At 30.4% G+C, this 16,566-nt stretch overlaps 1 long non-coding RNA gene across 1 annotated transcript in view; it reads right to left on the minus strand.

The window, feature by feature from the left end:
- Positions 1-14,306: 14,306 nt before the first annotated feature.
- LOC124887310 overlaps positions 14,307-16,566 on the minus strand; it is a 5,616-nt gene continuing 3,356 nt past the window's right edge. The window contains exon 2 of the long non-coding RNA XR_007044771.1: positions 14,307-14,880. This is a non-coding gene — a long non-coding RNA (uncharacterized LOC124887310). The remainder of the gene's footprint in view (positions 14,881-16,566) is intronic.

The raw sequence follows: 16,566 nt of genomic DNA on the forward strand, positions 1-16,566 counted from the left end.
TCAACAAGTAGATATACCAGATGAATATAAAATTCATTTTGAAAAAAACATAGAAAATAGAAAACTCAAACACCAATGATAGACTTTTCCTAAATTATGGAAGAAATTTACAAGAAAAAATATATCACCAAAATATTCTCAAAATAGAATAAAACTAATGACACCAAAATTGCATGTAGATTCTTTGATGAAAGCGATTGGTGTTTTGCCCTTTTTCGATTTTGAAGGGTTAAAAATACTTGATTTCGACTATTTAAACAATTTTAAAACTTTAAAGAAAATTTTGAAACAATTTAAGAATATTACAGAGTCGCCACTTGATTTTTGACAAAATATCAAGAAAAACTAAAAATATTACTTAAAGATTCAAAATAGAAAAAATCTTTTAAGTTTAGAAATTTCGAGCAAGTGACTCCTATTAATACTCTTGATTGGAAGGTTGTTAAAACACCAAGAGTATCCACTAACTTGCGGTTATTCGAATTATTTGAAAATAAATTTTTTGACTAACTTTAAAAAGGAAAATTGATTTTTGAAAAGAAATCAGTTAAGAAAAAATTTGTTTTCAATAATTGTGCAAAACAAATTTTGACGACTTAGCGGAGATTTTTAACTAAGTCTAAGAAAATTAAAAATAATTAGCATATCTATAATCTATATCTATAATCTAAATCTATAATATATTAAAAATGTGAAGACCCTTAGAAAAGTGATTTGAACTTTTTACCCTTTATTAAAAGACTCTTCTTTAGATAAAACTATTTTTTCACTATTTTTTAATTTATTATTTAATTATTTTTATTTTATTAACTAGACTTCCTAAAATATATCAGACTCCTAAAATATATGGTAGGAGAATTAATTAATATTTTTCTTTCTACTAAACTTTCTAAAATTTATGAGACTCCTAAAATATATGGTAGGAGAATTAATTAATATTTTTCTTTCTATTGTTCAATTAGAAAAATACTCCTAAAATGGGGCTCTATTAAAGAAATATTTTTATAAAAATTGAGATGTACATTAAACTATTGAACAAACCAATTTGCCTATTGTGAAAATATAATTGATGCTCATCTAACTTGATTCGATTGCATGTCTAGATTGCTGGATGCTGGATTTTCTAACCATCAACTTCTTCATTATTTTTGTCAGTATAATAGAAATCAACATGTGTGTATATATATATATCTTCTTTATTAATTTCATTCAGAATCATTCTTTAGGGTCAAAATTTTTGCTCAGACAAGAATTAGTTGAATCAAAATCGAAGCTTTGTGATCACTATTATATTTCTTTTATAGTTTACAGGTCGTAGATGAATATCAGTTGGCCTTGAAGAATTTCTTGTGTAAAATTTAGGTTTAATTATATTGTTTTGATATCTTTATTATTTTATTTTAATTTACAGATGCTAGATGAATATGGATCGACTTTGAAAATTTCTTTTAGGTAAAGGTTAGATATCGTAATATCTCGATCAGTGTTATTTTGTGGTAGTTTACAGTTCATAAGTGAATCTCGATCGGCTTTGAAAAATTTTTGTGTGTAAAATTTAAGTTTAATTGTATTGTTTTGATATCAATTTTATCATATTATTTTGTTGAAGTTTACAGGTGATAGATAAATGTTGGTCGACTTTGAGAATTTTTTTTTTTGTAAAGGTTAGATTTAGTTGTATTATTTTGATATCTCTATTATCGTATTATTTTGATATTGTTTACAGGTAGTAAATAAGTGTCGGACGACTTTGAAAAATTTTTTGTGTGTAAAAATTAGATTTAATTATATTATTTTGATGTCTCTGTCATTGTATTATTTTGTTGCAATTTATAAATGGTAGATGAATGTCGATTGACTTTTAAAAATATTTTTGGTAAAGATTAGGTTTAATAAATAATTTCTCTATCTTTACATACTCAAAAGATATTAAATTCAATTATTATATTCATTTATATTATTTAAACAAATATCCTATTTAATGTAGTGTTTGTACTCATTAAAATGAGGTACACGCGCAAGACACGTACACCTAAACTAGTAAAGAAAAAAGGGAGAGATTAAAAGACTTAGGCCATTAGGCCTAAATTCATAAATTCCGTCCTAAGCTAATATCGGCTTTTGACCCATCTTCACCTGTCCTAATCTAAATATTTAGATTTTTGGTCCATAACCTGACCTAATCTAATCATTTGGATTTTTGGCCCACAACCCAAAATTTATTTCACTTGTATTAGATTATAACTTTGGCTTTGAGGCCCAAATGAATGAATAAGTAAATGACTAAATAAATAAATAAAAGTGTAACTTACATAAATTCCGGATAGTTTCAGCAATATTACATAAAATTTTGGATAGTTTGCTAATTACATCTTATCCCGAAATTTTGAATTGTGATACATATGGACTAGTGATACATATGTATATGTATCACTAGTATATATATATGTATACAGTAGTGATATATATAGCATATGTATCACCAATAAATATGAATCCAGGATTTTATGTAATTTTTAAAACATTAAGGGATATTGTGTAATATGGTGTCTTAAATATGGAATTTGTGTAATTTTTCCTAAATAAAAATAAGGCAATAATAAAAATTGAGACTTTTCAAGTCTCTTAGCGACCTCATCAATGGATTTTGACCCGTTTTTCTTCTTCTTCCATCTTCTTGCACCCTTACGCCATATAATCGACTTAGGACTTAAACTTCGGATTAACTCGAAAAGGTGGGTCTCATTGGCCCATTACGAAATGGAAGAGGAAAGAAGTTCATTTGAACTCCAAATCAGTTTCATGAAAAGAAAAAGATAAAAAAAAAAAAAAGAATTAATATGTGTTCGAAAATTCTACACTTAATAAATAAATAATGAGATGGGAAAAATAGCATTCTCAAGCATAAAGAAAGAGTAAACTATGATATCAAAGAAAACCAAATCATCCAATGAAAAGAAAATTAACCCATCTCTTAAATGATCTTATAAAAATTGAATCTACCACACTATAGTCAACTAACCCTTGAAAAGAAGATATAGATCCACAAGCATAGTTGCTTAAAATTAGACAAGTATTTTCTATAGATTAATACATATTTGCACCAAATATTGTGATATGATAAAGTCTAAGACATGTTTTCATTAAAGAAAGAAAAGAGGAATGAGCAACTTGAAGAAAATTAACTATAGCATGTGAATAACAATGGGACGTCTAAATGAAAAAAAAGATACTTTAAGAAGTAAACCATTAAGCAAAGTGAAGCAAATTGCACATATTAAACATGTTTGTGAAATTACATTCAAAGACAAGATAAGAAAAATGGTAGAAGATTAATTCTAAGAAAAAAATGTTCAATTATGCCAATTCCTATTTTAGTTTTATAATCTTTCAACAAAATCTATAAACCTAACAACTTTTCAATTTAAATAAGAGAAAATCAAAGACTGTTTTGACTTTGAAGACGAGTAATCATGACCACAAACATATATCAAAAGAACTTAACATCTCATCATGGCATGTAATCATTGGAGAAAAATAACTCTTTAATCAAAAGAATTAAGAATCTACAAAGGAGTTAGATCCTAAAAATAGTACTTAAATTATAATTTTTGCATGTGAATGAGTCAACTATCATGTGTATGCCAAAGTGGTCAACTTCAACCTTAAACAGTGATTTTGCAAATCGTTAGCCCAAAAACATAGCACACTATGATATGCCTTTCAAAAATAACACCAACTCACTAAGTACAAGTAACTCACTACTTCGAATTGAGAAACAATTTCACAGACCCTTAACAATAGTAACTATTCTTTTTTTACATAAAGAAAATAATTTAACATGCTAAAAGTGAACATATCCACCAATAAAAAAATTTAAATAACGCATGAGTACGTATTTTAATCAAACAAAGATCGAAGTTTTATTCATCTAATATTTAAGGCGAAACAAACAATAGTGACTATTCTTGTTCGACATAAAGAAAACAACTTTATGTGCTAAAAGTACACATATCCACCAATAAAAAATTTAACCAAGACATGAGTACGTATTTAATCAAGCAAAGATAGAAACTTTATCCATCTAATTTATTAAGGTGAAACAAACAATAGTGGCTATTCTTTTTCGACATAAAGGAAACAATTTTACATGTTAAAAGTGAACATATCCATCAATAACAAATTGAAACAAGGCATGAGTACGTATTTTAATCAAGCAATGGTCAAAGCTTTATTCATCTAATCTTAATAATCAAAGAAGAAAGTCAAAGAAACACATTCAACTATTGTTAGCTCATTTTACACCATGAACATAAAAAATAGCCATAATATTAATGTCACAACATCCTAATGCCTTCAAGGCCGTCAACAACAAACAATCCCACCAAACAAAATTACAACTACATAACTACAAAGAAGGAGATGAGGAAGAAAACGATAATAAAACTAAAAGAAAAATGTGTGTTTACCTTTTTCGGAGAAGAAAAATGGGACTTCAAGCTTTCTTCGGAGTCTTGATCACCACCGAAAAGCAATCTTTCGAAAATCCCAATTAGACTACCACTTGAAAAATATTTACCAAAAAAAATATTCAACTCTTTGCTCAAATTTTTTTTTTTCACACTTTGATACTTGGTCTTTCTACCAAAATAGTGATAGTATAGAAAAGGATGAGGATTCAATTCATTTCATCCACCAATGTGGGAGAAAGAATTTAGGGGTGTTTTGAATATTAAAAATTGAGGATAAGGTTTGTTGGAATATAAGGTGAGGTAGAATTGTACAATCTAGTAGAAATTTGAATTTCAAAAATAGAAAAAGGACAAGGTTGAGGTGAAATTGTACAATCTTGTACAAATTTTGAAATTCAAATTGGAAAAAGGACAAGATTGAGGTGAAATTGTACTATCTAGTACAAATTTAAAATTTAAATTTGAAATTTGAGATTTGAATGGGTAGATCGGCTTAGGCTATTTATTAAATAGCCAAAATTAAATTGAAATTAGCCAATCTCGTTTAAATTTTGGCCAATTGAGAATCAATTAGTCAATTATATTACAAATATGGCCCTAAATCATAATTTTAGTCAATCTTATTCAAATTAAAATCATATTAAAAATCAATTGGCTAATTACATTGCAGTTATGGCCAGATTGATTTCAATTATGACCAAATTCAATACATTGACTAAAATTTAAATAAGACCCCATACAAATTATTAACCGGTTTAACCCCAAGCTTCTTGATTAATAAATCAAATAAGTATTTTTTTCAAATAAAGTATTTTTTGAGAACATATTGTATTTAAATCAAGATTTTACCCATTTGAGTTAGTTTTCAAGATTAATCTCAATAATAGTTTAATTTTGATAATAATGTTCATTTAAGTAACAAAATTTATACAATCTTGTACATGTAAGTACGATAGTATGTAATCGTCACTTAAATGACAAAGTTATACCAAAATAAATATTTTAGAGAATATTTATTCGGAGAAAAATAAACATTTCAATTTTATTAAAATCACAGAAACTTAGGATTAAAATTAATCGTGGAGGGCACAAATTAAGTGTCAATAATTAGTATAAACAAAGCATCCTGATACAAATAGGAGCAACGATAAATCACGTTAAGAAAAACATCTTGGATGGATTAATCATATATAACAGTACACCATACACTTATAAAATCTTTGAAGTTAACGATTATAGTTGTATAGAGATGGTCAAGCTACTTATATAGTTAGACACTATCAGAGTTATTGTTTCATGTTCTGTCACTAATCACGAAAATAATTATGACATAATATTTGAAGGCTTGTTTCTTAATAGTCTAGATGACTACAATACAGGAAAGGAAGGCATAGAACTAACTTTGGATGATAAAATTTATTTTATACAAAAAAAAAAATGCCTAGAGAAACCTCCTTTGGAGTATCAGTTTTTGTAGAAATTATTACCTACCATACAAAATTGACTATTTGAGGTCAAATTGATAATGAATATGAATCCAGTTTGACAATTTCTTTTTTACAGATTGAAATATCAATGTTACTAATGTTTTAGTTGTAGATATAACATGTGACAGAGAAAAGCGGACACATTCAAAGAAAAATGTAGAAATAATTTTGGAATAAAACATTATTTCTATAAAGAAAGTTCATGCTTATGACAAACTCAAAACTGACCTACTTTTAGGAAATAATTTTATTCAGCAGTTTCAAGATTATCATCAAATGATTTACATTGTTAGTTTTCAAATTTCATGTAATCATTTTATTAAAATTTCAAGAAAACACAGTTTATATGTTTTGAAAAAAAGAAAAAAAATTCAAAGAAAAGTTTTAGAAAATTCAAAAACTTATTCTTGTAAATGTCTCAATCTTGAATGGATTAAAAATAACATACAAAAATCTTATGGTGAAAATCTTTTAGAAAAATTTTAAAAATAATCAAGAAGAAGCAATTTTAACCCTCAATGATCCAAGTATCATTATAAGATTTAACCCCCGCCCCCCTCCAAAAAAAGTATCATTATAAAAATAAGACCCATGCTCTACAATGAAGAAGCTGAATTCAAAATTCAATTTCAAGAGCTAATCAACTTAAAGTTAATTAGACCCAACAAAAGCTCACATAACAGCCCCGCATTAATGATGAGAAATCACGCGAACCAAAAAAGAGATAAAGCTCGAATGATTATTACCTATAAAGAGCTTAACAAAAACTGTGTGTTTTAATGGATATTTTATTTCTAAAAGAAACAATTTTATTAATTTTGCTAAAGGAAAAACTTACTTTTCAAAATTTGGCTACAAAAATAATTTTTGGCAAATAAAATTAGCAAAAGATTCAATCTTTTAATAACAATTAGTACCCCTAATGGATATTATGAATGAATAATATTGCTATTTGGATTAAAAAATATCCTACAAATTTTTCAAAGAAACATGAATAAAATATTTTTTAATTGTCTATATTGACAATATTCTAGTACGTTTCAAAACATATCAAGAACATCTTGCACATTTAAAGATATTCTCTGAATATGTGTTAAAATTGATGTTATTTTAAGTCAGAAAAAAGCTGAAATAAATAAAAATGTAATCGGATTCTTAAAAATGATTATTTCAAAAAATATAATAGAGTTGTAAATTAATATTTTCAAAAAGAGTATAGATTTTTTAGATAAATTAAAAAAAAGAGAGAGAGAAATACAAAAATTTCTTGATTGATTAAATTATGCAAATTTTTTTTGTTTCAGATCTTGCAAAGAAACAAAGTCTCCTTCAAAAGCTCATTAGAAAGTCTAATAGACTAGAATGGACCGAGGAACACACACAATGTGTCAAAAATCTTAAAGAAGAACACTCTAAGTTTTCAAAACTTAGATTACCAAAGGCAGAAGATAATTTGATCTTACAAATCGATGCGTTCGATTATCACTGGGGAGTGTTACTACAAACAAACTTGAACAAACTTTGTAGAAGTTAAATATTGTACTTACGAAAAAGAACTATTAACAATTGTTAGAGGAATTAGAAAATTTTCAGCTTCTTATTACCCAAGCAATTTATTATCAAAATTGATAATATGCAGATATTAGGTTTGATTTTTAATAAACTCTATTCAGAATTTCAATACAGAAGGCTACATAGATAGCAGGTATCATTATCATTATTCCTTCAAAATTAAAATTATTAAAGGATCTGACAATTCTTTTACAGTTTTTCTCTCAAGAAATGTCAAAAATGGACAATAGGACTCAAATTATAATTAGCAGAATTTTCAAAAAAAAAAAATGAAGAAGCTATCAATGACAAACGCCAGAGGCTCTTCAACATTCAAAACGAAATAATCGAATTGTCTGAAAAGGCAAGAGAATTATAGTATGAACTGAATTAGCTTAGTTCTGATCAATCTAAAATTATAAAGGAATTTAAAATCCTTTGTAAATAACATTTGGACACTCATTCAAAAAGGAATATCAATCCCACTAAGGTGGCAGGAGATGTCCCATCAACACTTAGTGTCAAAAACATCTCATGCTTGGATAAGTCCCGAATATGTCGAAGCCCGAGTCATCTGACCAAGACAAAATCTAGGCAAAGGGGAAGGCACAGTATTGACGCCAAATCAGCTAGGAATAAAATTATCTCTGAAAAATCAGAAAAAAGTATGAACACAATTTCTCATGGAGAAAAAAATTCGCTTCTTTTGGGGTTGGAGCATGTCACCAAAAAAAAGAAGAATATCTTGTTTTCACAAGGATCATTTATGTTCTTTTGACTGAAAGTGGAGAAATATTTAAAATTCTAGGAACAAAAATTTGTATCCATGAATTTCTATTCTTTTGGGAGGATCCCCTAAATTTACCTCCAAACTATTCGAATTTGGCTATTTGGATAGAATCTACATCAGTTCGAATCTGACATAAATAATGAAACTATCACCTCAATTGGTAACAACTCTAAAACATTACACTGAAGGAAAAGGCATATATTACAAATTCTTTAGCATCTCACTAGAATTCTAGGATGAAAAACTTTATTTTTCAACTGTTAGTTATATAGCAGTGAAAAAATTAAAAACAGTTAATATTAGCGCAACAGGAATTGACAAAAATCTTTCATATTTAAATAAAAAATTAATTAAGACTCACAGGGTCTTGAGAATGAAAGCAGTATATAACATTCTCAAGAATTATTTTAATGATAATTATAAAGTCCTTGATAGAGAAACGAATTGGACCTTAATCACCAAAGAAAAGTCCACATTTAAAATTCTAAAAGAAAAAAATTGTGGATTTTGAACTACACCTATTTTTTAATCACAGAGGAAACTTGAAAACCTCTGTGAAGATTCCTATGTCACAAACACAAAGTTTCAGAAAATGAAGAAACTTGTGAAGAAGAAGACTCTGACAATATGTCAGAAAATTAAAAAGCTAGAATCAGACAGATGAATTGATATGATGTAGACACATGATATAGAAATAAGCTATAAAAACCGAAACTATAACTAAAGAAGAAGATGAAGTAGAGACAAGGACACAAGATGCAAACAACACACAGATTTGGAAGCTAACACACAAAAACTTGCATAAATGAAAAGATAGTTAGTTAGACATAACAACTACAATACCAAAGGAACCAAGGTGTGTATAAAACACCAAGACCCACCAAATCTTATAATTAAAACACCACATTCTTACGTTGACTCAAAAGGCACTCGAAGCAAATGTTTCTAAGCCAAATTGTCAACTCAAGTGAATCCACACTCAAGCTAACCCTAGTTATGGTTTCTACTCCTAGAGATAAAAAATAAGTCTACAAAATGAGTTCACTCATTATTCATCAAAAACTAATGAGAAATAGAAGCCTAAATATCTATTTATAGTTATTACACAAAAGGACCAAGTTGCCCTTAATGAAAGCCAAGGAATAGGCACCCCTTGAGTGTAGCTTTTAGAGTGTAAAAGACCACCATGTCCTTTATGTGAGGTTCCGTTAGAGTGTAAGATCCCTTCTCCTCTCTTCAACTTATGCCAAGGCTTTTAAAATGGTTCTAAAAGGTCTTCACCCACTTTGTAAATATGATCTTGGTCCTTTGAGAAAGATCTTGTACTCCTTGTATTCTTTGCACTCGTATCATCCTCTCCATCTTGAAAGGAATTTGTCCACAAATTCACACCTTGCAAAACCAAAGAGAGGAAAAACAGGCACATAATCTTCATGGTATGAGGGTTAGCATTAGTACAACAAATATCATCAAGAAAAGGTTGTTCACACTTGAAATACATCTATGGGTCATTTGGGTGTGACATGAAAAACTTAGCATAAATAGCATAAAGGAAGAGACTAGGACAAGCATCAAGAGATAATATACATAAGCTGAAACTATCCCTCTCACGCGCCAAAGGTGCACCGAGATCAAATGGTAGAAGTAGACAATGACACAAGCCGAGAATGCTCTATTATTTCACTGAAATGTCATCCCCAAAATCAAATAAGACATTTTTATTTAAGAGAAGAATAACATTCAAGATTAAGGAATTACGACCTAGAAGTCTTCTTTCAACAAGATATATACCATTATTCACAGCATTTCCATGCACATGATCTCTATGAAAAAAACTAGTAACAAAGCTTTCACCACACCATATATTCAAAGAGTCATGTTCATTATCAAGATCAACTCTATAGATGCTATCACTAACTTTAGGCTCTACAAACACACCATACACATGATCAAGTAGTGAATGAAATTTATAAGTGAATTGATCATCATACACATCAAGATTACTACCAAATAAAGATTCATGCACTTCTTCACTAAGCAAATCTGAAACTACACCAATTTGGCCACCACTAGCCACATCACAATATTTTAAGTTTCTAGGAGTATAGGAAGTAGCATTGTTACCTTGATTTGCTTCATGGAATCCCACTTGTCTCTTTTGGAAGCTCTTATCACAAGTTAATGTGTCAAAACTTCCCTTTTGAATTATTTCTTCATCACCTCTCCCAAAATTAGAACTCTCGGCCAAAGACTCCACTAGATCATCAATCATGTGTTTGGGATGGACTTTATTTGGATTCTCCTTTGGAAATTTATGACCTTGAACCTGCACATAAGAAGAATCAATTCTAGGCAAAATGATAGTATTTAGGTTAGTGAGTAACAAGGGTCCTTTGTGGGCAAGTCCCATAATCAAGTACTTCTTTCCTTTTTATTGCAAAGTTTCTCCCCTTTTTCCAACTTCACTACCCGCGGATTTTTCTTCCTTTTCACTCTTTACTTTCTTCTTCAACTCCTTAGCTTGTTCATGGATTTCATTCACATAAAATGGTGAAAGCGGATGAAGGTCATTGAGCTCGAGGGTATACCTATTAATCTTCCCATCATGCTTAGTGGATCTACCAAATTGCCATGGCCTACCCAACAATAGGTGATATTCTTACACAGGGATTACATCACATAACACTTCATCTTGATAGTTCCCTACTTTGAACTTAATCACAAATTGTCGAGTCTCCTTTAGCTCACCACAAGTATTCAATCATTGAAGATTATAAGGATTCGGGTGAGGGGTAGCGGGTAGTTTCAAGTAGTCAACCATGGTTACACTAGAAATGTTAACACAAATCCCACTATCTATGATCATAGAGCACACATCTTTCTTAGTAAGACACTTGGTATGAAAGAGATTCTCTCTTTGATTTGGATCATCCAAGGACTTACTAAATATGGCTCTTCTAACCACATAGCTAGGTATTTCACATTCACCCTCACATGGAAAAACATATTTTTCATCTTCTTCAATTTGTACCTCATCAATCATTTTCTCTCCATCTTGAGGCTCGGCCTCATTTGTCTTGGTTTCTAACTCTACCTCTTCCCCAAGATAATACAATTTCTCCCCCCCTTAGAATCATATTTATCTAGCTTGGGCACTCACTAGACTTGTGCCCCCATCCTTGACACTTAAAATATTGATAACCCTTAGAATTGGAAGTAGAAAGCTTATTACCTTCATGCTTTGGAAGATGACATTGGGCAGCCTTGGTCTCGGTTTGTGGAGCATTAGATATAGGATTTTTGTTCTTGTTCCAACCCAAAGATGATGAAATTACCTTTTTGTCCTTGGACAAGCCCGTGGTTTCTTATGTTTTGGACTTGTAGGTCACTTTTTCTTTAAGTTCCTTCTCAAACTCTAGTGTCCCTTGGAAGATACCATCAATAGTTACAAACTCATGAAGAGTTATGTATAAGAAATATCTTTGTTCAACCTAACTTTAAAGCGTATGATGTCATGATTTACTTGTTCTCCCTAGTGATCAAGCTTCAAAATTAGTTGTTGAAAATCATCATAATATGCCATGATACTTTTTCTACCTTGCCTCAAGTTGTAAATCTTGGCAAGGAGTTCATGTCTATAATGCTCCTGTACATATCTCTCTCTCATAAGTCTCTTCAATATTTCCCAAGGAGGAGGTTGACCACTAATTATCACATTCCCAAACCTTTTAGTGTAATCCCACCAAGTGTTTACATAGCCCCCAAAGTGAGCTATAGCATAGAAACTCTTCTTCTCTTCGGATAGATCATTAACTTGGAATATCTTTTCATAAGAAGATTCCCAAGAAAGGTACACTTCGGGATCACTTTCACCTTTGAAAATGGGAATGCCAACCTTGATAGAATTGATGCCAATCTCATGAGTTCCTTGAGGATTTCCAAGGCCAAGTCTACCTTCATGCCCTCGAAACCTACCTTGTTGTCCTCTTTGATCATATCCACCTCTCATCTCTTCATCAATCATGTAGTCATCATTGTAAACTCCATAACCATCTTGTTTCTTTCTACCATAGTTTTCTACATGTATGGGTTGATTTTGGTTAAGTATAGCTTGATATGGGGGATTTTGTCGTTGGTAAAGCCTTTGGTTAAGTGGAGCTTGGATAGGAGGTGTAGTATTTTGTGGAGGATAGAGTCTTTGGTTAAGTGGATCTTATAGTGAGGCATTCGGGTTTGGGCTTGGTATTTGGTTACCAAGTCCTTCTTATTGGACTTGAGTGAATTGAGGGTCAAGGGGTCTTGTAGGATTTTGGGTTTGGGAGTAAGTAGGTGTTTGGGTATGATTTTATGGAGGTTTTGGTAGATAGAGCATTTGGTGGAGGGTTTCGGGTGTAATGGTGGTAGATGTATTTTGGGCTTGTACACTAGAAGACACATGGTAGGGATGAGGAATAGAGGGTCGTGAGTTCCTTCAACTCTCAATTTGTTCCAACCGTCCACTCATTGTTGTTATGTCACTCTACATTGGCCCCAAATCACCCTTTATTGATCCCATTTCCGCCTCTAGTCTACCAAAATCCGTTCTCATCATCCTCAATTCAAGGTTAATGACTCAAGTTGAGCCAAGAGGAATCCACTAACATCATTCCCCAAGGTTTGAGATGTGGTAGCTTCGGGTTCCATTTTAAATGCACCTAACAAAAACAAACCTACAAAATGAACAAACAAGTTAGTTCAAATAGCCTCACACACTCTCACTCTCGATTTTACCACACACTTGGCTTCACAAGTGTTGAAAATTGGCTTGTACTTCGTGACTAATTGAGGGCTGAGTCTACTTTTGCACGGAATAGATTTTCATTTGAGTTGGCTCAAAGAAAATTTACTTTCGGACTTGAACCAACAAAACACAATGAATTCACAAAACAGAAAAGCACACAAAGAACATTAACATGAAAAAATGGACACTAAACTAATTCTCAACCTATTAGATAGTTATTAGTTTGATAATTAGTAATAGATTTAACAAAATGTAACTAAGAAACAAAAAATAGAAACTAAGAAATCTAAGTTTGAACTAAAAGATCCGGTTGTCCAAAATTGATGATGTGGCACCTTGTGATTGGACATCAACTATGCAAAAAAAAAAAAATTGTTCTTCAATTTTGTGTCTCGGCCAAATATTAACCAAAAGAGTGTAGGCTGATTTTGAGGGAGAAATCAGCCCTTTTCAAGCTTCAAATGGATTTGAAATGAGATAGTCCCCCTTGTACTTTCAATTGTACTTGAATATTCCCTTTGTTCCCTCTTCTCTTTGGATGACTTGAATATGCTTGAAATATTCTTTTCTACAAACAACTTTTACACTTTCTTTTTTCTTTTTGTAGATTAAACGTCCTCTTTTGAATATTCTTATTCAACAAGACGTGAAGATGAAGAAGAACAAAACATGAATATTCAAGAGTTCACCAAGTTTGATCACAAGGCAAATGGCCTCCAAATTTAAATTTTATTGTAGATCTAAGGTCCCTTTGTTAAGCCAAGCACAAATAACACAAAATAACTACTAAAACATCATAACCATAACACACCACACGAGATTCCACCTCCAAAAGCTTCAAACACAACTTTAACAATGGTAGAATGCTCAAAATAATTTGGATCTTGCTCAAATCTTAGATCTAGAATTTCTTAGTGCTAGTGAGCAAGGATCTAGCACTAGAAACTATCAAAACACACAAAAACCTAATAGATCTAGTGTTTAAGATTCAGATCTAAGTGACTAAAAACGAAACTCAACTTTTTTTATGATTCTTGGACTTTTGACTTTTTTTGTGAAGATTTTCTTTAAGGTAACAACAATCCAAGACTTAGAGTTGTAGGAACAACCTTAAAACGTGGCTCCTGATACAAATAATATAGAAATAAGATATAAAAACCAAAAACTACAACTAAAGAAAGAAGATGAAGTAGAGATAATGACACAAGAAGCAAACAACACACAGATTTGGAAGCTAACACACAAAAACTTGCATAAATGAAAAGATAGTTAGTGAGACATAACAACTACAATACCAAAGGAACCAAGGTGTGCATCAAACACCAAGACCCACCAAAGCTTGTAATTGAAACACCACGCTCTTACGTTGACACAAAAGGGACTCGAAGTACCCCAAAGCATCAATGTTTCTAAGCCAAATTGTCAACTCAAGTGAATCCACACTTAAGCTAACCCTAGTTACGGTTTCTACTCCTAGAGAGAAGAAAGAAGTCTAAAAAATAAGTTCACTCAATATTCATCACAAACTAATGAGAAATAGAAGCCTAAATATCTATTTATAGTTATTACACAAAAGGATCAAATTGCCCTTAATGAAAGCCAAGGAATAGACGCTCTTTGAGTGTAGCTTTTGGAGTGTAAAATAAAACTATGCCCTTTAAGTGAGGTGCCGTTGGAGTTTAAGATCCCTTCTCCCATCTTCAACTTTTGCCAAGGCTCTTGAAATGGTTCCAAAAGGTCTTCACCCACTTTGTAAATCCGAGCTTGGTCCATTGAGAAAGATCTTGTACTCTTTGCACTCTTATAAGATAATAATTCAAAAGATGTAAGCACTTACGTCATAAGGCCTACAACTGAAAAACGAAAAGGATAACAACAAAATAAAGAAGAATCTTATCTTTAGAGATAAGAAATATTATGGTGAAAATCATTATTAAAGGATCAAAAGAAAAAAAAATATAATTTTATATAGATACCTCCCAAAAAAGCATACTTATAATTTTACTCATCCTTCGATCTATAAAAGGAAAGTAAAAAATTCCTAGAAGATAAACTATATTTTTCATTATCAACTTTAGAGAAAAAATATTAGGCATTGAGGAAATAAAAATACTTATGCCGCCAGGGAAAGGTATCCATAGTAATATGGTGAATATGTAAAAGAAAAATTTGAATATAAAATTTTTCTTTATGTATTAATAATATGAATTACAGAACTTTGTTCTGTATCCCCTTTTATAAGTTTTAAAATAGTTTCAAGTGAAGGTTGCGATCTTCACTCAGACAGAGGAACAGTAAGAGTATAGACGTATACAGGCCACTCGAAAAGGAAAAAATACTGTTCATTGCTCAAAGTAGAGCTACTACGAAAGTGATAAAGCTATTTTAAGAACAAGAATAGAGAAGTATATATAGATAAATCTTTACTTTGTAATATTAATAATATATTTTTAAAATCTATATTCATGTTATTAATTTACATAGAAGCATAATGCTTTAGATACTAAGCACCTATAGAGAATTTATCATCTTGATTAATCATACAGTATATTACTATTTATAAACATTGTTTTTATACTGAAAGTATAAATGATAAAAATTGATGATTGAAGCTCAATCATCTAAAGATAGTCTCGAAAAAGGTTATAAAAATATCAAATAGCCTTGAATAATCTTGATGAATCTATCAATGAATTTGTAAAAGCCTACAAAACTATAAATCAACATCATGTCCGTATTGGAAGTATTATAAATGAAATACATGTGATTAGAGCGCAAGAATATCTCTTGTATCTAGAGGATAAAAATATTATTTACAATACTTAAATGAGCAGTATAAATTATTTTTTTTTGCATATTTACCCTATTTATTTACAAATAATTTATAAATAATCAGCATAGCCCCATATTTATATTTTTTCTTATGAAATTTCTTTCATAATCTAAGAAAAGTCTAGAATTGGTGTGTATATATATCTATACATATATATAAATATGTATGTATGTATGTATGTATGTATATATATATATGCAAAAGCCATTCAAGTTTGTTATCGATTAGATATCAGTAGAAATACTCCCTTTGTCTCATTTTATGTGGCATACTTTGACCGGACACAAAGTTTAAGAAATAAGGAAAGACTGGCGATGTTTATCAAATTGTTCTTTATTAAAAAATATACTACTACTATCTTTAATTAAGTAGGACCTTATAAGTGGGACTAATAAGAATAAAAGTGAACTTGTGTATTTAAATAGTTACCAAGGAAAGGTGACATTTTTTTGGAATAGACCGAAAAGAAAATGATGACACATAAAATGAGACAAAAAGAGTATAAAGATAAACAATAATGTTCAATTCAATTTGTGACATTTCAATTATTATAACTATAATACTTGCTATATTCCACCAACATATTGACCATGTAAGTCATACTGAGAGTTAGGCAAATTAAAAGAAATCACATTACACTTCCGCCTCTATCG

This window comes from Capsicum annuum, chromosome 9, assembly GCF_002878395.1.
Source record: "Capsicum annuum cultivar UCD-10X-F1 chromosome 9, UCD10Xv1.1, whole genome shotgun sequence".
NCBI classification, from domain to species: domain Eukaryota; kingdom Viridiplantae; phylum Streptophyta; class Magnoliopsida; order Solanales; family Solanaceae; genus Capsicum; species Capsicum annuum.